This window comes from Wasmannia auropunctata, unplaced genomic scaffold (assembly GCF_000956235.1).
Source record: "Wasmannia auropunctata unplaced genomic scaffold, wasmannia.A_1.0 LD335634.1, whole genome shotgun sequence".
Taxonomy (NCBI): Eukaryota; Metazoa; Arthropoda; class Insecta; order Hymenoptera; family Formicidae; genus Wasmannia; species Wasmannia auropunctata.
In genome coordinates, this window is record NW_012027256.1 from 891,256 (window position 1) to 917,870 (window position 26,615).

The following is a 26,615-nucleotide window of genomic DNA, read 5'->3' on the forward strand; positions in this document are numbered from 1 at the left end:
CTCTCTCTCTCTCTCTCTCTCTCTCTCTCTCTCTCTCTCTCTCGCCGCGCGTCTCCCCCCCCCCGCTTTCTATACGTCCACTCTCGCCTCGGCCGCGCTTCTCTCTTTCCGCAGTCTACCGGCGCCCACCCCGAGGAAAGGAATGGCGGTACATTCCCTAACGGAGGGAAAACCGCCGCCGTCGCGCTGAACCGGCACGGTGGCAGGAAGACGTTGTTAGGGCTATTGCTCTCTGTCCGAATGAAGGACCGCTCATATTTACAAGCGACGGTAGCAAATGGTCGAAATGGGTCGGGTGGGAAGGCGGGCGGAGGGGCAGTGCGGACGGATGAAACATCAAGGGAACGAACCCGTCAAATCGGCCTGTGGGACCCTGGCAACGATTCGCTTCTCTCTATCCGTTCCCCAATCTGCGCCATTTTTATTCCCGCCCGCGTCGCTGCGAGGGAGAGCTGCATCCTCTCCCTCGGAATTCACTCGGGTGTTCTCGTCGAACGTTTCTCGCCCGCACGTCACGCGATTTGTAGCGGTGGTGATTTTCGACGAGATAAGGTGAAGATAGGTACGGCGCCACTTGATGGAACAAATGGTCAAATGCTTCTAACAGGATCTATCTCGACGCACATTCCGTTCGATGTCAATACCAACGTGTATGCGCGTGAAAGTTGTACAATTGCAGATTTTTCGGTGAATATAGGAAACCAAAATTTATTAAAATAAAATTGAATTAAATTAAACCTTTGTTCACAATGGTTTTCAACATATCTCTTGCTAATAAATTTTAAATTAATAGATATTAAATTAAAATAAAAATTGAGATTATCGCCTCATTGCCGTCAAACGAAGATTTTGCTATTAAATCTGTTAGTTTAAATTGTTAATCTTTTTATAGATTAAATTGTGAAACGAATTGACAACGCTGAAAAAAATAGAAAAAATTCTCGACATATATCGCCTACAAACGATAAAATCTTTAACAGAAGAAAAGTTTAAAGGAAAGTTAAAAAAGTTCAGAGAAAAACGAATGGTTAAGTTACGTCGGAGGGGACTAAAATTGGAGCAAGTGTGCCTTAGGCGGACACTTTTGGAAAAGCGTGGCCTAAATAGAACGTCAGCCGGCAAGATAAAGAAGGTTTGAAGAGCAAGTCTGAAAAAGGGCGCCATTAAACTGCAAGCAATGTCGCAAAAAAAGTTTCATACAGATCTGAAAGTTAAAAAAAAAACGGTAGATAAAAAAGACTCAGTTTCATTATTTATGTTTGTTCCCGTTCAAGCAATAAATATTACTCGAATCTATACACGCTTTTGCTATAGTACGCTGCAATTTCTTAAATCGATATGCGTAACACTCATAAAAAATATCGCGTAAAAAATATCGCATGTAGATCAGTGTAAATGCATCTCTATCGTCTCCATTTCTGTTTTCGCTGTTACTAGGAAAACGCCTCGTTCTCCTCTGCAAATTCGCTAGTAGTCAATCCGTACAGAATGTAACGGGCGGACGGTTTCACACTGCGGCTAAATAATATTGTACTTCCACTCTTCGCACCGTGCGCGGCGTTTTCTCTTTCCTCTTTGGACCTCCATTCCCGACCGCCATTCTCTCGTTCCCTCTTCCATCCGCGCGCCCGTGTTCGTATGGATATTTTTATGAATCCATCGATGTATGAACACATGCAATCGTTCGCGTTTATTGTTTTTGTCAGGCCGGCCCCGACGTCGGCCGAATTTGCATATTTTGTACCGGGCCGACTGTCCGGTCTATTGTGTCCAACCGACTGCTGAATTGCTCCACATCGAGCATAAGCTCCAACTTTTGCATGACAATAAAAGCCACAATAGTATCGAGCATGTTCGACTCGTATCGCTAACGAAAACTCGTATATAGAAAGAGAGGAGGGAATAGCAAGATTTAGAAATAGAAACCACGAATTGGCACTTTGAAACATATTTTAACAGATCGATACCAATCACGTTTTACAAAGTTATTTAATTATTCGCCGGATTTTGATTCAGCTTTCGGTTAATGTAGTCTGTAATAATTTATAAGTTCAGCTATATTCTCCAAATAGACGCGGTTATATATCAAAATTCGAAAAATTTTTTTCATTAAAAATGAAAAATTGACAACAAAACCCGGATTATTCTCTCTGTTCAATTTGCGAGGCGTCGATATTTTTGCATTGATATTATTATGGCGCGTGATATTATGGCCATTCATTCCGACGTCGCGTATAACGCATGCAGATCAATCGCGAAATGATTACGAACGTTTCAATTAAAATAAGTCATTCTGCCACTTTTATCAGCGCTTTACGAGCGCTGTCCGGGGGCCTACGTGAATTATCTGTCGTGCTTCGCTTTCACCGTTACGATGATGTATAGGCGGCCGCATAAAAAATGTGAGCCCGCGCGAGAGAGCCACGTCGCGGGGAGGCGATATCGTGAAAAACGAGACTTTCGGGATTGCAGCGTGTACGGACGGACAAATAGTTCGATGGATCAAGTTTTAATGACCGGAACAGCCGAGCGCCGACGCCGCTATCGAGCCATTGACAAACCACTGCGATGGGAGGGGGAGGAGGGCGTGGGCGAGGAAGGGGGAGAAGAGTTCTGCTGCTAAAATGAATCGCGCGCCGTTATTTGCGAACGCATAACATTAAACCGTCGAGCGTATAGCGCGGGAGAGCGCGACGCCGCCGTTATCGCGATAACAATAAGTTTGCCGATACGATTGTATCCTTTGAAAACTGATATTGGCGGCGATATTGATTGTGGCCGCGGCGGTTCGAGGAAACTTATGTGATTGACGGAGATTTGGCAACGCATGCTACTAATAGCCGTGCCCCGTTTAAAAGAACATATCTGTCACTACAAATTTCACAATTCGTTCGCCTCGCCAAAATGGAGGATCCATTCGCGATTTGACGTATCTATCGGAGCAATTTCTTCAAAAGACGTAAGAAATAATTTTTTTTCTCTATTTCGTCTACGTGTATATGTAATGTAATACGCCGAGAGCGTGAAAGAAAGTAGCTTGGAAACATCTGCTGCTCTAGTAACAGCATCTACTTATAGAGTGTCCGCTGCAGATGTCTCTTATACTTTGGACTTCGGGGAGTCGTTCAATGGTAATTAAAGATAAACTCGATCCGCGTTCCAAAGTTCGGGAGAAGCTGACTCTAGCGAGTCAGCTCTTCAGGGAAAACGCGAAACGTTTTGCGAGTAAGTGCCTTACGTCGAAACGAAACGCTCTAATGCTCCAGATACGAGCATCGGAAACGATCAACCGGGCGAGCACATATGAGTCTGTCGACGAGAAAACTAACACAGCGAGCGATCGATGACGCGTGATAAAAATACACTCGAGTCTTCGGCGCGGCGTGGCGCGGCGCGGCGCGACGTGTCGTTCTAGGAGGCGATAAATCTCGCGATTCTAGCGCAAGGACCAGATAGAGACACGTGTCCGTTAATGGCTGGCACAGTCACCGGGTGGCGATCATTGCCAAGCCAACCCTATGGCCGCCTCTATCCCCCGCGGCTACGTGCGCGGCTTTCCCAAAGCTCGACTTCCATTCCGGCATCTGTCCGCAGGTACCTTCACGTAGACGTGTGTACATATACCCATGTCCGCGCGACCGCATCCGGCGTATACGTGTAGCCGCTGTGCGCGCACCCCCGGGCCTTCCCCGTGTGTGGGTATAAACCGCCTGGATTCTCTTTTTGCGGCGGCGCGAGATCTCAACAAGGTAAAGCGGACACGTTTTCCGGAATCGCTCGGGCTTCGGCTTACCCTCCCGTGGAATCAGATTCGACTTAAAGTGCAATTTCGATAATTCACGGCTGAAATACCGCCGCGGAATTCCAAGTCACCGACGTGGCGACGGCGGCGCCTGTGTCGCCGCTCCTTTGCATTTTTCGCTAACGCGACACTCTGATAAGGTATATCTCCAACAATTTTCCAACGTCTCGACAAAGGGAAATTAACTATCGCGCGATTGAGGTTAAAATGAAAAGATGATAAGGTAGCAAGTGTAAAAATAGGATGACTTCATCGGATATACTCGATAAGGCCAAATGCATCGTATTGTATCCCATCCAAGTAGGTCGCTTTTATAAAACGATTCTATAGTAATCCCGAAAAGTGGTAGTTTTCCTCTTAGCGTATCTCTCTCTCTTTAACTCCGCTCCACATCGGAAAGTATACAATACGTATACAATACATACAGCATGAGTAAACTACGTGAATCACGAAAGCGCCGACGAGAGATGCCATCGCGGGAGCAAAGAAAATAAAGGTACTTAAATCCGCCTCATCGAAAAAGGTATATCCTCCCATCGCTCTCGGTCGGCAAACTTTCCTCTTCCCCTCCTCCCTCTCCTGGCGAGACAAGAAAAGGAATAAGCGCCTCGGACGAAGGCGATATCCCTCTCCCCGGGTTTGATTTCTCCGAGGGTCGCAATCCTCCCCCCCCGGTTCGGCAGATTCATTGGCTCCGTTTCAATTCCGGCCAGCGCGGATCAAACGCCGACGTGCGGTCGTCGGGTGGCTGGCTCGCCAAGCAGGCAGAAGGGAAGCGATGGCCGGGTACTTTGTGCCGTCGAAGGCGGCGACGACGACGCCCGACGTCGACGCCGCCAGCGTCGCCTCCTCCGCCGCGCCGCGCCGTGTCGTCGTCGTCGTTGTCGTCGTCGTCGTCGCTCGCAGAAGCGATCGTCACCGTCGCGCAACGTCTAACTGGCGACGGCGACAAAGGAGAGGGCTCGCCGTCAACGACGCGACTTGGCAACTCGTCAAGAAGCTTGTAACCCTAACTGTGCCATTGTGCGCCGAGGCGCTCGCTGGAAACTCCTCTCTGCCCGAGCCCGCTGTTTCGAGCCTTCTTTGTTTTCCCCGGAGGGTGAACACACCACACACCGGAGGCGCGCGTGGCGAACACGGTAGAGCGTTTGCCGTCAACCGCCGTTCTCCGCAGAATGGACTTTCTCGTGCCCGGACGCGTGCCCGAGGCCCGCGTTAAAGACGACGTTGAACTACCCCCGGACTGACGACGCCGACGAGAGGTATATTACTTGCTTGTGAACTTAACATGCTTAATTACTTTTAAGGCTTCCGGAAAGTCGGTAATTATACACGATGTCACATGCCGTAAACACGCTTGAACGCGCGTTCGGGGCTGAGAAACGAGAGAGGAGTAGACATTTTTCATCAAACGGCCACGCGAGTCTCCGTCGCGCAATCGGCCGCGCGTGTAACTCGCTCGAAACGAAATTTGTAGTCCCGGAATAGCCGCGCGACGACAAGTTAATCGTCGTTGCGCAATGATCTCCTCCTCCCCCCGACTGTCGAAAAATGAGAGAGCGGCCGAGAACGACCTGCCGCTTCACCTGACCTGACCGAAACGTAGAAGTGAGATACGATCGGCGATTCCGAATGTGCCAACTGGTCTGCGCGCACATCGGGGGTGCACACGCGAAGTGCACACGTTTAGAACAACAAGTCTTTTTGAGCAGATGGTGCGCATCGGCACTCCCATAAACAAGCCGACGCCGCGGTCCATAGTCACCAGTCTCCGCTTTCTTCCTTCCTTCTCTCGCACCGTCACCTCCTCTCCTTCCTCTCTATCTTCCGTTCGCATTTCTTTCTGTTTCTACGGCGCTGCCATTTCTCTTCCTTTTTCGCTACTCTCTTCCGCCCGCCGCCGTTTTCCTCTTCCCTCTTCTTCCGCCACGTTGTTCTACCACGTCCAAGGAAAGCCAATAAACTATCGAATTCCTCCGGTATATTGCGGGACTCCCCGGGCTTGCCGCTTGGAAACCCAGCAACAAGTCCCGCGTTCTTATATTCCGCGAGTCGTCCCTCCGCCTGAGCAGACGTTCGTACTTTCGCAAATTACCGGCCCGTGGTTACGTGCACGCTCGCATAGCTGCGAAAGTGGAGCGGAGGGAAAATCGAACAGAAAAAAAAGGAAAGTGAAACGATATATATGGAGCGACTGTCGCCGTCATGTCCCCCCCTGCGAGTCAAAGAGGGGGAGAAGGGGTTGGATTGGGTTGGGGAACCGAGACGACATTGTGCGAAAAGTTTGTGCGCGGTTGGTCGATAAGTATTATTTCATTTACGCATACAGTCAGCAGAATTCTGCTAACGTCAAGGTTTCTTGTGACAGCGAAGAATGGCGTTCGGCGTTTATACGTAATAATGTTTTGTGCACATTTTCGGTTGAATTCACGCAGTCTCTTTTACAATATAAATTGAACGTCCAAATTGCGATCAGTTTTCTCCTTAATAACGATATAGTCTCAATAAAACGGAAACTATTGTAAATAAGAGGAATACGAATTCGACGCGAGAATTTTCCTTTTAAAATTTACCTTGAAAATCACGTTAATCGTGGGACAACGTAGTATTTCGACAAATTTTATTTAATTTTCGCTAGTTTTTTAAATATATACTACAACAAATTTATTGTAGTGCACAGTAAAAAAAACAGAGAACAGAAGATAACATGATTTTCAGGGTAAATTTTAAAATAAAATTCTCTCCGTGTATATAATATATTCTATCCGGATGGAATAACTTAAGTGATATAATATCATCTAATTAACGATATTAATCAACAAAGTTTTCAAAATTTATCTGAAATAAATGTGGGAACACTTATCGACGGTAATGAATGTCTCACCGCAAATCGAAAACAACAACGCTGCCGGCGACGGGAAGATAGAAGGGCGTTCATGAGGGGTGCTCTCGGCCCGGTTATAAAACTTATATAATATCTAGCTGTCCAATCTCCTTCTTTCTCTCCTACGTCTTCCGGCCCCGGTTATAAGTGGCGAGGCATTACGTGAGTGGAGGACCGTTTAACAGTGCCAGCGAACCGTGTTCTATCGCATGGAGGTCTATTGAATTTTTGCCCATCAGGACCCTCCCGATGCCCCGCTACGCTCGTAAACTAAATACGCCTAATGACTGTATCTCGTTAGTGCATCGCGCGTGCTCTATCTTTCGGTCAGTGATGACGACGGCGGCAACGACGGCGTTAGACTTGTCGGCTTGTTGATAGAACTTAGGGCGCGACGGGTTTCTTTCCTTCTTCCTCACGACGGCGATTCCCATCTCCATAATAATGGAAATCCCCTGACGACGTGATGATAATTTCTCGATATCTTCTCTCTCGAATGATTGTTACAGCGGTCTGAGATGAAGGAACATCTCGCGATTTTACTGATTTTATCTTGAGGAGAAACAGAATATAAGCCAACGGTTCCAGAACGAGAGATTTAATTCTGCAAATTTGTATTATATATCCGCAAATTAAACGTGTACGATCACTGAATATTTACTACTAGATTTAGAAAGAGAAAGACAAAGAGAGAGAGAGAGAGTATTTTTAATTATATATTTATCGAAGAATGAAAATCAAAGTACTGAAATGTGTCTACGTTATTGTGCGTTAAACCTAATTGTTAATAGCGATCAAATTGATAGATATTATCGAAAATTACAAAAGTCGAAAATTTCTCTTCGCGAACCAACACACCCTGCGCTTCGGTCGTCCTCTGCCGAGGACCTTTAATTTGCCCGACTCGTCTGGAGTCTTCCAACTATCGCGACACGAGGATAAGAGGACGAGAGATAGGAACGAGAAGTATGGCTGAGGAGAGCAGTCGCTTAAGATCCGCGAGCAAAACTCACGATCGAGTGAAACGGCGGAAAACTGGCGCGAGCCAGTAATAATGAACGCAGGTGCACGAGAGCGAGTATTCGCGCTCTCGTTTTAATTAGGTGCGCACGCATAAATTAACGAAGAACGAGTAAGAGAGACCGCAGAGGTTCGCCACACACCTATCCGTATCTATCGTGCTTCCTGCCATCCCGCGATCCTCTCCGCTCCCGTCAAGCAGACGAGAACGCCGTGTATTTAGCGAAAGACCGTGAATACTTTGCGTCTCTCCTCCTCCCCCTCTCTCGCTCTCTCTCTCTCTCGCTCCCGCCGCCCGATGGAATTTAAACGCGTTCCAAGCGTCGTGGCGCCGTTTAAGTTTCCGTTTACGAGTGTCGCGCCGCAGGGTACACCTTGTTAACCACGCTTCGACGAATGGCTCACGTGCATGCTAACCTTTAAGGTGTCTGACGTGGTCGTCTGCATTAGTCGTAAATGTTTCCTGCAGTCGCGCGAGGAGCTCGCGAAACATACCGCGCCCGATGTGCACGACAAGTGTAAAAAAACAAGTACCGTCGGACATTCCGCCCTCGTTATTCGTCCGCTTTTTTCTTGCTCTCAGGCCGTCGGATAACCATTTTAAAAGCAACGCATTTAATGTGTTGCGAAACAGCAAAAATTCATATGTATGAGTAAATTAGTAATTTTATCTTACTTGGAAGAGAAATCACTGCGTGCTTTAGTAGAGGCATGTGAACTGATTTCAGAAGAATTTGAAAATCTAACAAATGCATTGTGCATTCTCGTCGACTAAACGCGCGATAGATTATTCTGAAATTTAAATCGAAGACAAAAATAGTAAAGTCTAAATGGTTAATGCAAGCGCTTAAACTTCTTACGGGATGGAAATTAATCATGGCTTATAGCGCTATACATGACAATCTGCTATCTGACTTCCGGTCGAGTAGACATTTAACCACGGTCTGTCTGTTACGGGACTAATGTAACGTCACCGAATGCGGTTACACGATATAACCGCGATATACCTTTCCCGTTGGCCTTAACGCGGGAGATCGATAGCCAAATGAAACTGCAAATCCACAATTAGAAACCGGTTATCTTCCCCGCCAAACAGCAACCGCACTCCAGGGCTCCGCAGGGCTTTAAAAGTTCTTTAGCTATCGTTGATATGCTCGGAAATGGCGGTAACGATTATGAGTCTCGCCGGAGCTTCGCACTGATGTAATAGTTGAATCGCATGTTACCTCTTGTATCCCGGTGAAAATAGCTTAGTGTATTTTCAGAAAAGACAACAATAGTCGAGGAGCAAGCTTGACTTCAGTTAAGAATTATTACCATCGCGCTATTGTCTGATAATTAAATAGAGAACGAGAGAAATAACGAGAGAGTGAGAGAGAGAGGAAGGGGGGGAGAAGGGAAGAGATATTAACTTGCACTTTACTATTCCCTGCGTTTCTGCTTTCGCGGGATTAGATGCGTTCCACCTCTATACGCGAAGGTGAGGAAAGCGAACGGGAGCGAAAAGAGAAATAAATCCTCGATTCGGTAATTCCAAAGGTTTCGCGGCATAAATCTAAGTTCTGCTGCTGAGGGTCGGCCGACATAGTCCGCAAGATTCAGGGACTTTTGCCAGAGCAACTTTAATCCCCCGGTAGTTCTCCTCTGGTTGAGTTACGTTGAGCTCCTCCGCGGAAGCCTGCAGCTCCACCATGGAACCTGATAACGGTCGCAATCGATGCGGGATGCTTTAAATGTCGCATGAGAAGATATAAACCGCGCCTTAATCAATTTCGTACTTGCGAAATAGCGCGGATTAAATTCACATTCCTACAATGGATATTTTTTTCTGGAAGACATCGAGAACGCAATCTATAATCCTTATTACGGACATTATGTTGAAAATATCTTGCAGTGACGCGAACATTATAATATGAAACATTATAAACGAGACAAAAATCGCAATTAACACCTCGCCGTTGCGACGTTGTAGGAACTTATGCAATTTTCTCCGGCTTTCCTGCCGCTCCGGATGCGTAGAAAATTACGGTAGACAGGTGGTTTCTTTGCGGGTCGAGAAACTTGGTTCTTGCCGGTCCTACCAGGCGGTGTAATACTCTTAGAGGTACAGGAAGATACGTTATTAATATCCATAAGAGGCGAAACGGCGCGGGTGGCTGGTGACGAAGAAGCAAGAGGCAGAAGCAAGCGGCAGCCAAGCGGGAGCCAAGAGTTACGTGTAGGTAAGTGTTAATCTTGGTGGGTTAACGCAAGCGGCGCCCGCTGCCAAGTCTGCGGATTATCGCACATCTTGTAATTGCCAACCAATCCCACGGGTGGAACCGGTTGGGAGTGGCTAGAACTGTTTGGCATCAAGCCTGATTGTGCTACCACGCTCTCTCCCGTGTAGCGTTTGCCATTCGGCGGGCTGCCGACGTTATTTCCTCGGGTGGGGACCCACCCTCGATGCCATTCCATCCTCAGATCGTCTAAATCCTATTCGACGTCTCGACCTAGCCTTCCTTCGTTTGTCAACAACGATAGACCACCGGTCCCCTCGCGGAAATCGCAAATGTCCAATACCGCGCCGGCCGATATATTATTACTCGGACATTTTCTGCAATTCTGACTTTCTTCCATTTGGCAGCAGCTTAATACCTACGGTTACCTTAGTCTCGGAGAAAAATTGTACGTTATTGTCAAGAGACGTTCATACATTCTTTACGTGATACTCGCTCGTTATATTTCAATCTATCGAACGATTCGAGATTTAAGAAACAATTCGAGAAACAATTGCCGCGCAATGGTAACAACACGCGCACACAATTTCCCTGTATAATAATAGCTATCGCATACGTTGAAAAGACTAATTGCAGCGGCCTGCATTCAACGAGTTTGCGCCACGAGAGAAACACTATGGGCCATATGGCGGATATACTGGCGCGAAGTAGAAAACATCTAAATTAAACAACAAATACACGGAGACACGAGGATTTACATGGGTCGTAAAACACGCACTCCCCATTTTGCAGCTCCGACGTGGGCTGCTCTCCGGTGTACCGACCCTTTCACTGCCACAACGACCCTATAGAACTGAAGCCGCGCAAGCATCGCGACGCCACGAGGCCACGGATTCACACGCAAAATTTATATCGAAACGCGCGAGATGTACAAACAAAAAAAACATCTTGAAATATTAAAGTAACGACAAAATGGACCGCGTGCGCTTGACCAGCTCGTCCCTCCCACGCCCTGCACGTTTCTCCAGTTTCTCGTCCAACTTATAATTACTCGCCGGAATCGGCGACGGCGGCTGCGTCGGCGAAACTTCCTTGAGCTGTCGTCGCGATCCTCCGTCCTACTTGGTGAAATAACGCGTCCGCGGAAATTGCTTGAATCCTGGGTGCGCGCGGAGCCGGGATCGTTTCAATTAGCGTGCGAATGCGAAGCGGGCGGGATAATTCCGGGGCTCGCGCCACGCCGAATCCGAGGAGATAATCATCTGGCACTCATCGTAAATCCACTATCCGGCAGTTAACCGGACCAGTGTATCGTTATCGGCGCGCGCGCGGGCGTATGCCGCCGGATGCGTTGAATCATCGTTCGGCAGTCGTGTACCGAGTATTCGAAATACTGCAGGCGGATTTTGAAGGGAATGGCGTTCGAATCGAACGCAAAGTCCGACGAAGAGCCCCAGCGGAGTCGATCGGCTCGGATATAACGCGTATACGCTGTACCCAAAAAGCGGCGCGGCGCGGCGGTGTGGGTGATGTCGCGTGTATTTTATAGTTTCGCTCGGCTGAGGGCGGCGAGGTGTTGACGGACGGGACGTGGTACAACGACCCAACGCAGCCTCTGCCTCTCATCTCCGCTCCCTCCCCTTCGCTGCCACCCCTCGCCTCTCTTTTACTCGTTCTCTCTTTCCTCACACCCGCGTTCATTCACTCGGTCTGTCTCGCCCTTTCAGCCTCTCTCTCTCTCTCTCTCCGTTTCGTCCTCGTGGCTCTATCTGTCTTGTATACACCCTCTATGTTCACCTACCGACTGCCAAAACCACCCCTCGGACGAAACCCAAACAGTGTTGCCAAACGTCTGTGCGACGCATAGCCTGGCCATTTGCATTTCGTTTGTGTCGCGACACAGAATATTTCGCGAACGCATTTTATCGGGGGATTTTCGGTCCTCTTGTCGGATGGCGCAGAGGCAGGCGCCAACCCTGTTTGCGTAGCAAACCTGCGACATCGATCTTCGTTGCATCTGTGTCGAGAGTCTTCGATGGGGTGTTAATATTCGATGACGATATACTTATTTTTAACAAGAGCGTTTGAAGTGTATTTCGACGTAGAGATTTTCTATGGTCGTTAAAGAGTTCAAAATATTATAGAACAAAGAATATCTCCGACTAATATACGTGTTTCTAATATTTAGATAAATGTTATAAGTGGAAATATTCGTTTAACAACAGTGGCGATCGTGACGCAGAGAGTTGCGCGTCTGCTCTTCGTGCCGCAGATCCAGCTTCAAATCCGACCGCGATAACAAAACAAAAACATCTGATTTTATTTTATCGCCGGAATAGGTAATGATAAATCACCAAGAGTATCTTGCGCTGTGCGCATACCAAGCAAAATCAATTAATTCCCCCCGCACTGGCCAGTGTAATAGGGAAAATGGCTTCTCTAACCTAAATAGGTTAAGAGAGGCTTATGTCCAGCAGTGAATGAAAAAGAGTTGCTTGATAATGTCGAAAATTTCAGTCAAAAGACACCGTTACAAATTGTTGTTTATTCTGATAAATTGATAAGTCAAAAATTTCAGTTAAAAGAAATGCAATGCAATAAATATGCAAATAAACTAGTTAACTTTATTTGGTAATTTGTACTAATTATCTTTAAAAGATTTTTCACATATTTATAGCTTTTTTTTCTTTTGACTGAAATTTTCGACTTACCAATTTATCAGAATAAATAATTCATAATTTTTTTTAAATCTCAATAATCTGATCGTTCCTAATGATTGTTTCTCAATAATTTCTAAGTCTATAAATTCGATTATCAATTTTGCATACATAATACCCGTAATATTAACCTCATGTAATATTAGTCCTCAGAGTATCCAAAATTATAACTTTGGAGTTCCAACGGGCTACATTTTATACCTAGTCAATTCGGAGTTTGTATAGCCTATTTCGTGTGTATTAATTCCTTCTACTAACTTTCTACATATACATTTCGGAACGTTCGGCATATGAATTTCAGTGATATTACAGTCATAAACTCAACGACACGTTTCCCGATACGTATAGATATCCTAATAATAAAACTTTTAATAAGAAGAATAAATGCGTAGGGAGAATTTAAAATAGCATGCTACATCGAGCTGCTTCTACGAGGTTCGCCGTTTGGAGTAGAATGAAGACGACAATGTCTTCACCAATCGCACGGACGCGCAGTGTATCTTGTCGAGCGCGAGTGTTAAAATTTCAAAGTGCGAGTTGAAGTCCGTGCGGGTCGAATTTTGGGAAGGGAACGCGCGCACCGCGGCTCCTTGAATTTCAAAATACCGATAAAATATAGAACGGAAACTATCCGCGCCGGTATCTGCGCGGCGGCGGTCGGAAAGAAGAGCGATACATCTTGTCGGACCGGTAGTCACCTCGGCGAGAGATCTCCGTGAAGTGTGCAGATGCGGCGCACACATAGGTATATGTATTATATGTACTCGTATATAGGTATGTATAACGCGCGTCGCGCGCGCGGAGCCGCGTCTACGAAGTTGCGGACGTAGGGATTCCGCGAACGGGGCGGAATCGCAGGACCGTGGCGGACACCTCTGATGTAATGCGCCGGAACTTTGCGAACAAACAAATCCGCGGATCGGGCCGTGTGCAGGCGGCGCGGCGGGGGACAGACAGGCAGGCAGGCAAGCAGGCAGGGGCAGTCGATACAGAGGAGAAACTGGGCGAGAAGCGCGGCGGAGTTCGAAGCGAGTGACAGAGCGGTGCCACGGTCTAAAGCAAATTTGGTAAACAATTAAGACAAACGGCAGTTCGGACGTATCGAAACAAACAGGTTGTACTTCATGCCCGGGCGCGCGCCACTCGGCGTGCCACAAATACGTCCTACTGGCTCGCTTTTTTTCCTCCTCCCCGCCCTCGTCCTCCCCCCGCCGCGCCAAGCTCTTCTCTATTTTTTATCAGGGAAAAAATGACCGACCCAACGCTGAGAATTGTGGCCGGCTGCAAAAATATCCTTGATAAATGTATTGACGTGGAAACAAACTTGAGCGTTGACAACTCCCGGAGTTTCGCGAAATCCAGTGGTCAGCGCTTACGTTCAATATCGAGGGAGGGCGGGGGGGAGCGATACTTCGCGCAGATTCGCGCGATGGCTACAAACAACACGAGGTATAGTTGTTATCGTCCGTCGTAACGTTATAACAAAAAGAAGAGGAACGGACGCGTTCTGTGCCGCGCCGTATCCGTGCCGGCGCGGCGCGACCGTTTATTCCTCCCCCCTCTCCCCCTTCCCTCGAGAGATAAATGAAACTCGCTGTTTAATAAGGAGACCTCCGAAGAAAGTTCTTCGGTAATTAGTGATTATTGCTGCTACGTAATTTCTCGGAGTCGCGAGTTAGGTGGAGGAGAGATTTTTCGAAGCTATTACGCGCAAGTAGATTACCCGGACCCGGTGCGGCGCGGCGTCTCCCTCTTCATAAGGAGGATTGGACCGGAGGACGGAAACGGACCTCGAAGCCTGCAACGAGGCCGGAGTTGTGGCGCAGTCTCATATTTTAAGTCTGGTAGAACAATATTAAAAGTACGGCAGCTGCGCTCGCGGCAGCGAAGAGAGGGCTAGGACCGAGACGATATTCCGCATCCCCTCCGCTGGGACAGCTCCATCCTCGCGCCAGTCTGCTAGGAGCTCTACTCCCCGGTTCTTTCCTCTCTTCTTACTTCCCTTTCCCTTTCCCGCAGTCAGCACTTCACTTCGCTAGCTAAATTCCTCTTCCCTCTCCTTCCCCCTCCCCTTTCACCCCTTCACCACGCGAGGTGCGAGGGTACAGCTATGAAATAATGTGCACGTCGCGAAAAATCCGTAAATCAACAACCTTCCCTTTCGTTCCTTAATGTGGCCTTAATGTATGAAGCATTGCAGTGCATGTATAATTCATACTTAAAGCGGATGTAAAAGTTGAGGCCCGATTCGTTAAAATTAAAGTCGTAACTAAGATGAATTTCCCCGCACTTGTGTACGCGACAACATTTGGCAATATTCTGCCAATGTGACAGATTAATTATTTATCTACTCTTTCTATTCTATATGTAAATAGTAAATACCGTCTCTCTAATGTCTTCAATCGTACTCGTTAAAACTATTGATTGTAGCAAGGTGCCTCAATTAAACATTCGGCCACTAAAAAAGGTTCGATTTTAACTGGCGCGAAAAGCATCTCTACAAAAAGAAAAACAGAGAGAGAGAGAGAGAGAGAGAGAGAGAGAGAGAGGGCGAACGCACAAGTAGAGTGCCTCTCGATCGGTGAAACTACTCGAGTTTCCTTCAGAGTGGAAACTTTCGACTCCCGTTGCGAACGGTGAGCGAAGAGATGTGAAGAAGCTCTCTCTCTCTCTCTCTCTCTCTATCTATCTCTTCTTTCTCTTCTATCACACTCTTCGCCCCTGCGAACTACCGTCATCCTCGCCCTCATCTTCTCTCTCCCGTTCTGTTTTGCGACGTGGTGGAAAGTATTTATCGTGGCTTCTCTCCTGCCCCCGGGCACACGGCCCGCTCCCGTCCTTCCGTCCTTTTTTCGTCAAGCGCGATCCGCGCGCAAGTGAGGGGACCTTATCGGCCGCGTCTTCCAAACTGCGGAAAGCCCCCGACCTCCGGCTACGGGGAGAGGAGATTTGATAAAGACCTGAACGGAACGAACCGGGGAAAACAACTGGAGTGCATTTGTCTGGATCGCGGGGGGAGCGGACTACTCTTCCTAAGGAGTTCCTTCTATCTCGCTATCTCTGGCCTCTCCTTTGGTCTCACTGAGCAACAGACTTCCGGCGATTTCCACTTTCATCCTACCGTTTTTCGCTACGTTCGTCCTACGTGTCGCAGCATGATAAAAATTTCCAGGCGTAACTAGCTTAATGTAAACTTGACTAATCATCTAATTATCTAACAAGTATAATTAATCGTACAGAAATAAAACTGATGCATATTTTAATAAAAAAAAGTACGTACCGCAGGTTCATGAACATTTTTAACGACAAAATTTAATGTTTGAGTTTATAAAAATTAATTATATCTGTGTATATCTCTTGTCCTTTTCTTCAATAAATTTATAATGATTTATAGTAATATGTATTTTTAAATATGAACAGCAAAATATATTTTTGCAATAACATATTTTGTGCTTTTTCTAATTTATACTCACAAGTTTGTGAATTGTGTTACACATGGGCATTTGATAGCCTTGAGAAACTACAACAACTTGGGCTATTTTCTCTTTGCGCCAGTTAAGTCACTTTAGCGTATTGATTCCGTTAAGTAGAAAGCATTCAAAGAAGGCGAGAATAGAACGAAGGGTGCGAAAGCGCACACCGTGGAGAAGCCGGTAAACGATGCGGTTTCTTTCAACCCTTGGCCGGCGAAAAGCATTGAATGAATAACGCCACGGCTCGAGGCGTGCGTAAGTCGATAAAAACTACATCAATTAGACGGTGGCCGTCGGTTCGCGAGTTTTAAGAGCTGAAAGGCGAAAGGGAATTAAACTGGGTGCGTGTTCCTGGACGAAAGTTTCGACGTTTAAATACCGTCGTTCCCCAAGCTGGTTTGTTATACCGCGCCCCTCCCCCACCGTGTTTCGCCGTTCAAAGTGAGCCGCATTACAATCTCGCGGACGCGACGCCGCACTTTTGAACTATATCCGGAATTGCATGGTTAAAGAGACAGCTAAATTCCAGGAACAAGGGCGATGAAATATCTTCTAGTCCTTAAACTGCATTGTTTTACTGTCGCGCGGAAGATTAATTGCGTATTGTGTGCCTAGTATGTAAAACGTTTCGCTCGCCTGCACACGAAAATACAAAATATATGCTCTACATAACATTCGCATCGTTTCAATTTGCCTATCTAATTACTGTTTGAAATCACGATTGTTACTCATTAATTTCTGTGATATGGGCAGCTAACATTGGATTCTGCAAATTGCCGTTATCGCTATTACAGATTACATCTCCCGGCAAAATGCAGGACGGGGCTGATAGCGCAACTCATCAACGCTCTGCGGTCATGCAGGTACACACAATGTTCTCCGGGGGTTACCGCGTTATTCGGCGAAGCTAAAAAAGGATCCGCGCTTTGTCCCTGCCATTGTGTGGAACGCGTAATATCGCGCAGCAAATTTTTATTCACCGTCGGTCGTAATTATTTCCTGTAATCGTCGCGATTTCGTTCGTCATGGTGTAAAGGCGCCGCGGTAAAATATCGCAATGAAAATACGTATTTATTTGAATGAATAATTCCGGCACGGAACAACGCAACAGATGCGTAAAATATAAACGTGGCGTATTAGCAGTTGCCAATGCAGCTACAGCAACAATAGCCATTTTCGGCACCGTGCGTGTCGGAGAGAGTTGTTCTGGAGATGCGCGCTCTCCGCAAAAAGATGCACAGCGCGCAACATCGAGACGCGCGCCAAGCTCGGGCGGAGAAACAGCGAGCGGTCGGGATCATAAGGCGGGCATAATTCCACCCGCGGGTAAATAAATCGCGACGAAAAATACACCCGCGTGCGCGCGCGCGAGAACGCACCGCCCGCCGCGGTGCGGCATCGCGCGCGGGCTTGATTAATTAGCGACGGAAACCAGACGATTAAAATGCAGATAGCGTAACGTGGGTTGCGCGTGCGTCGACGTTGCAGCGCGCGAGGTGCATCACTCAGGAATCACGCCAGTGCCATCCGCTCGCGCGTTTTATTCCGCCGCCGTATTCCGACGGCGGTAAATCAAGCCACGTGTCATTTACCCGAATACGTAATGTATCGCATAAATATACGTGCCGCCGCCGCCACCGCCGGCGCGCACACCCGCGCATCCACGCGCACGGACACGTGGGTTGGGCGCGAAATTTTTTCCGCCACCCTCAAACGCGCGGGGAGAGTCGCCTGTCCCCGCGACACGAATCCTCCCTCTCGGTTGTGTCCCCTCCCCTCCCCTCCCCTCGCCCCCCCCTCCTCTCTCTCTCTGGTTCGATCCAGCCCGAAAACCGCAATCCCTCATCTTTCCCTACATTTACTCGATTCGCGACGGCTGAAACGTAAACTCGTTCGTTCGCACCCGGACGGTACTCGGACGGGATGTCCGTGCATTTTTTTTCCTCTTTTTTTCGTTACCCTGACCGTTTATGCCTGCCACGACACCGGGCGAAATAAAATTTTCTGGTATTTTCCTGGGAAAGTCCGGCTAAAACTGTGCACATACCCTGCAGCCGCGGTGCCGGCTGAAACTGTAACTGGAAATAGGTACGCGAAATGTTCAACGCATGTACCTTAATCATAGTTCGTACGAAGCGGCTTTCGAGGGATACTGTCGCGTCACACTGCGATACTTCGCAAAAAAAAAGAACAAAAATATTCGCGGATTGTAATCGCGAGACGAAACGCGCGGCGGAATATCGTGAAACAGCTGCTTCACTAGGTTCGTCGATCATCTTGAAAGGAGGCGGTACGCGAGCTGTGCTATATAGCCGAATTCTTAGAAGAATTCTGTAGAAGAATTTAAGGAAAAATGAGATACAACGGCGCAGAAAACTGAGTGTAAAATAGTCCTCGGTAAGGAGACTCGAGCTTGCATCAGCTGCTCATTCCGTATGCCTTTCTCTGTACACAACTACGCTTTTTTCTATTTGTATATATACCTACATACAAAGCCAACGTGTATAAAAAACATTTACTGACTCTCTTAAAACAAAAAAATTTTGTTGTATTCACAGCAAGACATATAAATGTTATAAATATAATTTATAAAAATCCCGATTTCATGTATGCGTTCTTCTTTCTTTTTCGTGACAAATTGATAAACTCCACTCCACTGGAGATGCATCGAACCGAGGATCCTTTATCTGAACAGGTCATCTATAAATAATAGGCTCCTGAAACGGCGCGATGATGCGGAAACATCAAACTTGACTCAAGGACCTAAGCAATCAAACGGAAGGTGCGACTCGGGGAGAAATCGGTACAAAATTATCCGCGTAAATTATTCACGGCATGAATACACGAGAGAACGAGAAAAATCGATGAGGCGAGAAAAACAAGAGCCGCCAAGCCGCCCCGCACTCTCTCTCTCTCTCTCTTTCCCGCACCCCGCCTGGGTGCGTCTGAAAGCGCGGAATAGATTTTAGAAGACCACCGGTCGCTGATGTTGATCGTGAGAGATTGCCCACCGTTGGTATCGGCGATGGCGGCGTTTCGCCCCTTCCCCTGCAGCAGTGGAAGCACACGGTGGAGGTTGCGGTCAGTACCAAAGAAAAGAAGGGCAGCGAGGGAACAGGGGATCGAAGGAACAAGACCCTCCTCCTCGTAGGCGCGAGGAGAGGCAAGAACAGGGCCAACAACGGAAATAGAGGCGTAGGGAGGCTCCGCGCCGTCCCGCCTCGTCTTGATCAATACAGCCACGGCCTACTGCTATAGGTAACGTTTCGCAAGCCTGCCTTGCTTGCCTGCCTGCCTGCCTGCCTGCTTGCCTGCCTGCCTGCCTTGCTTCCTTGCCCGTACTTGCTTGCTTTCCTCCCTCATCCCCGGCGAGATCCCCGTGCTATAGATCTGTCTCTTATTCGAACCAACGCGCCTCGTCCCGTCCCCGTCTCTCGTCGTGACTGTTCCATCTCGTTCCATCTCCCCCGGCGCTCCCGAAAGGAGATAGTAGGTATACGCAGCATCAACCTACCCCACGGGACATGGGCGACCGAGAGAACATCTTCCTCCCTTCCCTCTTCAGCGCGCAGCCCTGTCGCTCGTCTCATTAAAGAGGAAGGCGTCGGATCGCTGCCCTTAAAAGCGTCGTAACGCCGTTTCTCGAGGATACAACATTTTCGATCAACGCCGCAGTATAATGTCGTCTGCAGGATGTAACTGAACTTACACGGGCCAATATTTTCAGACGAATTCTTTGACTGATTCAGAATCAATCTTTTACGAAAATATGACAAGTCGTCATTTTTCCTTGTCGTTTTTTAATTTTTGACATCACATATTTTGAATGTGTATGATTTACAAAAACGTTAGAATAAAATTTATTTAAAATTAAATACGAAATAGAAGTTTGTAATTCTTTCTTATGTCTTTAATTCATAGGAAGCTAGTTCAGAAATTATTGATAGGTTCTCTAAGAAGATATCAGCTTCAAATTCATGCAAGAACACGTCTGCAAATTTTGGGTCGCTATATCAATTATACCTCGTACATTGACATATATACATCTAACGATATCGTTAAAGTCTATAATGTAATTAATTAATCATAGTTCTCGTTATTAATTCATGACACGTGGAAATTACGATAGAAGTAAAAACAGGGATCAATTTTAAAGAAAACAAGACGATTATTGTAATAATAATTTTCTAGGTAACTAGAAAAAAACTGTAATTAATATATAATTTATTTTTTCTCCTCGAATGTTGTATTTTGAAAACTATGCATCATAGTCAGATTATCTTTATATACGAGCGTTCCTTCTGGACTATGGAGATTGCAGACACGCGAATGAAACTATATGAGACAGCCTGTTCTCGCGCTGACGCATTACAAGATATATATGGCACTTTCCCATATCGATCCCCAATAACTGAATTAAGAATTATGAAATCTTTTTTTCGCTGACGTGTTTCCGGCGTGGAATGATATACGCTACGAGTCGGGGCGAGCTTGCGGACGGCTCGGGATACGCTCCGCGAACGATAGAATTATCTTGGAAATACACGAGTGGGGGGCGAGTGTATATTATATTCTATGACTGGCACAACGGTGAAAGAGATTTAGGGGAGGAAACGTTTCGAGTTAACGGCAGTGCCTCGCGTGCCGCCGCCGCCGCCGTCGTCGGCGTCGCTTCGAAAACTCGGCAACGGTCGCACGCCGCAAAAATTAACGGTTAAACAATAGAATCCTGTTATACAGTCGTTACTTACGAACCGACGTAAAAATAATTGGAGAGACCGGTTAACGTGAGGCGCAGTCTGCTCGCGGCATGGCTCGCGTCCCGCCTCCTCGCCAGCCCTCCCCCGGCCCCTCGTTATACTCGTATATATCTGCGGAGTTGGGAATCCACGCCACTCGCTCTATCCTTAAACAACCCTTCCATCCGAGCGCGCGTTACACCGACGGTCAGACATGAAAGAAACGTTCATGCTCGCCCACAGGCCGCCCTCCTCCACCCCATCCCGCTCCGCAACTCTCCGCGCTCTCTCCGCTCGTCGAATCGTCCTGTCTACCGTACGTGTGTGCTTTCGCCACTGGTTACGTGGCGGCTGACTCTTTATAGTCTTTTAATTAGAACCACTTTGTAGAACAAGAGCGGGAAGGGTTAGGAATGCCGAGTGGAAAGTTCTTTAATTTGCTCAATAAATCAGCGGACAGTTCTCCGGCACGGCGCGGCGGCGGCGGCGGCGGCGGCGGCGGCGGCGGCGGAGGCGGCATGGGGAAACGTTTATCTCACGTGCGGTTCGTTCGCGGCGTTCGCTGTGACTTCGCGTCGCTGATCGCGTTTCCGCTCTCGGATGCTTTTCGTGGTGTCCCGCTGCACATTTCTCGCCGTCCTTCCGCCCTCTTAAAATTGATCTACTCAAGCAAATTCGACTCGACTGAACTTACAATCGACGAAGATCGCTTTGTGATATGTTTCGATAAATCGCCCTGTAGTTTGTTCTCGAGATCAGTTTTTAAGATACTCTGCATACAATCTGTTGGTAGATATAATGTAGAAATCAACTGCAAGGTCTACGCTATTGCTATACCCCATTTTGATTAATATTTGACAGATCGCGACGACGAGACCAGATCTTGGGCGCGATCAATTTTGTGCGGGAGGCACGTTTTCGCTCGATAAAGTTCCTGATTAAAGTGCTCGCGTGTAACAAAGTTTCATATAGAGTATCCATATGTTTCCAACTTAATCTAACTCGACCCCGGGAAAACTTCAAGTTTTGCGGGATATTTGATCGCGGCCCGCTGTTCTCTTCCAGCGGATCCCTTCTCTGTCCCCCACCTTCTCCTCCTCCTCCTCCCTCCCCCCGAGGCTATAAATTTTTCCCGCGATTACTCGTAAGCCGCGGCCAACCACAAAATAATATGCGGCCGGCTTGGCCCTCATGTTTGGCTGATCGGCGGCTGATTACACGTGTTCCGCGCCAATGGTAGGAGCGCATGATAAAGCTGGCGGACGGCCGGGGCAGAAGGCCAGACACAGCCTCAATCACCGCAACCTGCTGGTCAGCCTAATCCGCCATAGTGGCCACCCATTCAAAATCAATAGATAATTTCGGCCCTTTCCCTCCCCTCCGCAGCAGGATGTTATACGACACGCGAAGGGTGCGTTCCTTCTTTCAGATCGAGTCTGCCAACTAATCATATCCGCATAGGAAACGTCGAATGCGATAACAGCGACATGATGACACTCTACACCTAGATAAGTTATTTTTATAATAATTAATAATCAAATATGAAATAGTAGCAACCCGAGCTACTCGATACAAACGGATGCAACGTTTCCCCAACTTTGCACGAGCTTAAGAAAATGTACCTACAACAAGTGTCAGGCAGACAACTGTCTGGGAAGTACAATTATTAATTAATTCGAACGGCATCCATATACCATTCCCCTCCCGAGGACGAGGCGAACGCTGACGGTTATCGTATCGCCGTATCAACCACCCTGTATACGACGTTGTAGAACGCGAATCCTTTGCGTCGTATGAGTAACAACCACGCGGCGTGTTTTGCTCACATCACCGAGGCATTAAGGCGCGTTTTACCCCTCTGCACGGCGACGGCGGCTAAGTTCGCCTCCACCGCCCTTCGTCGGTCCTCCCACCTTGCAGCCTGACGCCGGCGACGTTCGCCCTACACGGTGGCATGAATATTCAGAACCCGCGCCTCGTTCAATATGAATGCCGTTGGTCTTGGCGTGCCGTTTGCGTTAACGCACCGCTCGCCAAGAGACCGGACGGCCGCGACGGAGAGGGGAGGGGAAGAGTAGGTCCCGCGTGGGGTCTCTGGGTGCCGGATAAATAGTATTAGCGACAAAGGTTACCGTAGCCTCGCTCTCGGTAAACCGGAGACACGCTCCTCCTCCTCCGACGAGACCTCTCTGCGGTCCCCGCGCGAAGCGAGAAGAGGGCGAGCTGATATGCTCGCTCAATATGCCGCCTCCACGCGTACGGATTACTTCGTATGCGTAAAGTGTGCAAGTAATATCGAGCCACCCGGAGAATCTATCTCTCTGATGCTTTCGGCGAACTTCATCCCGATCTTATCGCCACCCCTTATGCGATTCACGTATGAGGGATCGAGAAGTCTGGCCGTGGTGGATGCTACGTGCCCGTGGAAGGACGCTTTGCAATTCCAGACTTCATTTCAGCAAGATGTTATAATTTCAAATTTTCAGAAGAATGGGAAATTCGTAATAGCAATTATGTTTCGCTAAAGTCACAAGTGCGAATAAGGTATCGTGTCGATCAAATTGAATTAAAAGAAACTAAACACATATATATTCGAAAAAGGAGCACACTATTTTTTTTAATGTTTTTTTTTAAATCTGTGTCATAAGATCAAAATTTATTAAAAACGAACGTAGCTATATAAAAAAAGTAAAAACTATTAATAGTGTAATTCCATTAATATATATATATATATATATATATATATATATATATGCCATTTATTTTAGAATCAACCTAAATATGTTCAAATTTAAAAGAGGAAATGTTAAAGTACGAATTTTATAAAATTTAAGTTGGGAAGAAATCAGAATAATATTATTATATTCTTACGCGAGAAAAGATATTCGTAAAAATGGATTGAGAAACGCTGTTGTAATCGACGCTGCTTGGACATTCGAGAGAATTGCGCGGTTGCTACAGAGAGAGGTTTCGACAACGCGCGCGCGTGGGGCAAAAAGAGTAAGAAGGCGAGACCGGATGCACAGCGGACGACGAGAGAAGAGGTCAGAGGTTTATGCAGGTGGATAGGCGGCGGCGGCGCGACACGGTACAGACGGCATTGCGCCGCGTTGCTTTGAAAGTCGATCCCCCCAGCACCGCGAAAGTTCAATCAAGCTAAACAACATTTCTGTCCGGTCACACCGGCCAAAAAGCGAACTGCCGTTCACGGATGGCCAACTGCGGCAGGCCGGGCTGGCTGGCCAGCCAACCTTTCCCCGACGTCGGTCTGGCCTCGCACCAACTGCAAACGCGTATGAAATCGCGCTATCGTGCGCTAGCGAGCTGCACGCGGGCCGCCGGCACCACTCCACCTCGGGATCGGACGAATTTTTATCGAATATCTGACCCGGGCGCCCGAGAGAATGAACGATCGCACTTCGAAGACATTATCGAAGCATTGCGGGCGATAGAGGATCCTAATGGAAAACGTACGATATTCCGCGGTTTAATCGCGGTCTCATTTCTTCTGATGGATCGTTCGAAAAGCGCTGCAAAGAAATAGCGAGGAACTCGTATATCGTATTTGTGTAAAGCAGCTATTAAATTTTTGGAAGAATAATAAAATTCACCAAACGGATTACATAAGAGATTTTAAATTTCATGCGCACGATATTTTGTTATAATTCACATATTGCTAAATTAAATAAATTTATTGATTACAGGAATGGAGACTTCCTTATGGAGAATATGAAGCCCTCTACACACCCAGAGCTTTCGCGCGGTTTTATGGAATTTCAGACCCAGAATTCGTGGTATTGAAAAACAAAAATATTTCTAAAGAGAAAATACATGTGAAAAAAAATATACGTAGAAAATAAATTTCACATACACAACAAAAGAGATAATAAAATAAGTGTGTTATTGAAATTCTCTTTTCCCTTAATATTTGTGTGTTATTAAAATTCCCCTTCTCATTACCTTGGATAAGATATGAGTTATTCCACACTCAAAAAAGTCAAAAGTCTCCGTTACTAACTGATTACACACTTTCACGTAGCATATATCTCGCGCTATTTCGATGAAGCGATTAAGCTGATGGAGATGATTAAGCCGACGTCGTCAAACCTGCAGCAATCTATCTATACATATATCTCGGCCGCTTATACATGGCCGTCCTTAGCAATATCTTTGACCGGCCCTAACTATCCGTCATCGATTTCGTAGGCAGACAGGAACGCCGCTTACAGATCACCGATTTTGACAGTTGATCATCGTAGTAGGTACGAGACACATTGATGTACGATGGGTACTTGCTTCGGTCCAACGCAGAGTAGCGCATAGCGGGAACCAAAGGCGACGACGGGGCAGAGCAGACGCCAGATTGATCGGAGCCAAGGGTGGTTATGTCAGTGACGTGGATGAGGGGGGGAAAGAGGGAGAGACGAGAGCTTACGGGGTGACCGGGGTCGTCGTCCGGCTTTACTCCCGGCACGTGTCCTTGCGTTTATCCTGTCGTTCTCCTCGTCTTTTTGCGCAATCATCACGATCCTTTTAACTTAATCGTACCGAAATAAAATTTTTTACTCCGAGATAACGAGGAGTTGATAAGCGCTCAGCTTTACATACCTATCTGATTGTCAATTATTCGAATATTAGATGGTAAAACAACGGGAGATCTAATATCCAAATTTATGTTGCTTCACAACGCGAACGAAAGCTCCCGTTATTAAAATCTCGATGATAGTAGCGCGGCGTATCGCGACTACGCGCTGACAATGATAATGAAGTCGAACGCGTGCGTGCCGGAGAGAATATCTTCTTGCCCGCATTAAAACGTGCCGCACGAATGTCGTGTCCCGTCGAGAAACAAATAGGCGGTTCGGTACGGTTTGTTTGAGAGCGGCGTGGCGGCGGGCGGAAAAGTTTGAAAGTGGAATTGAAAGCAAAGCGCCACGGCACGTAAACCGTGTTTGCCACTTGCAGCCGCACACCTTGATTCCTAAGTAATGTTCGGGGGTAACGATTCAATTCATACAATCGATGCGCGCCGTGGTGGCATGTTGTTCGTTATATCCGACTTGGTGAATTAAAAAGTTGTTGCGTTGTTATTCGGCCCCGCCCCTCCTTCTCTTCGCGTCTCAAAGGTAATATCTAGTTTCGCGATAAAAGGAAAATCGAAAGAAGGGAGCCGAGTTTCGCTTTTCGCGGCTCCAGCTTTCCCGCCCCCTTCCATTTCAGCTCTCTCCAGGCTCTCTGTTTCCTTCTCGTGTTATCTTGAATAAAAGCACGTACGAAACCTCCGAGAGAGCTTTCTCTTTCTACTCCGCGATTACTCCCTATCCCTGGGTCCTAAGCTTCATTTTATTTCCTCCATTGTTTCCACTCCTTGTGGGTAGCACCCTCACGTAGTCCTTCTCATTTTCCACTCACACGGTCTCACACGCGTTTCCACCAGCACACGCGCACCGTTTCGCCATCTATAAATATCTACGCGCCCGTACACAATGGCAGCCAAGATCCCTTTTCTCACTTAGTTCCTGGTCCCCTGAACGTCGGCATTATTTTGCTCGGTGGCCCCCTTTGTTTCGGTCCATTCTATTGAACTGCGGGCGAGATAATACGTCCTGCGGCGGCACCCTTGTGCCCGACACGTCGCTTCGAAACAAACCCGCATTCTCGCTTTCCAATAATTCGCAGTTTTATCCTATCACCTATACCAACCTACACACACACACACACACACACACACACACACACACACACACNTAGTATATATATA

At 47.3% G+C, this 26,615-nt stretch overlaps 1 protein-coding gene and 1 long non-coding RNA gene across 2 annotated transcripts in view; one reads left to right on the forward strand and one right to left on the reverse strand.

Annotated features, from left to right (window-relative positions):
• The window catches only part of LOC105456545 (CUGBP Elav-like family member 4), a 560,009-nt gene that overhangs the window by 521,399 nt on the left and 11,995 nt on the right, over window positions 1-26,615 (reverse strand). The window lies entirely within an intron of this gene.
• LOC105456543 lies at window positions 10,495-10,902 on the forward strand. Its single transcript, XR_975265.1, has 2 exons — window positions 10,495-10,632; window positions 10,718-10,902. It is a non-coding gene; the product is annotated as an uncharacterized LOC105456543 (long non-coding RNA).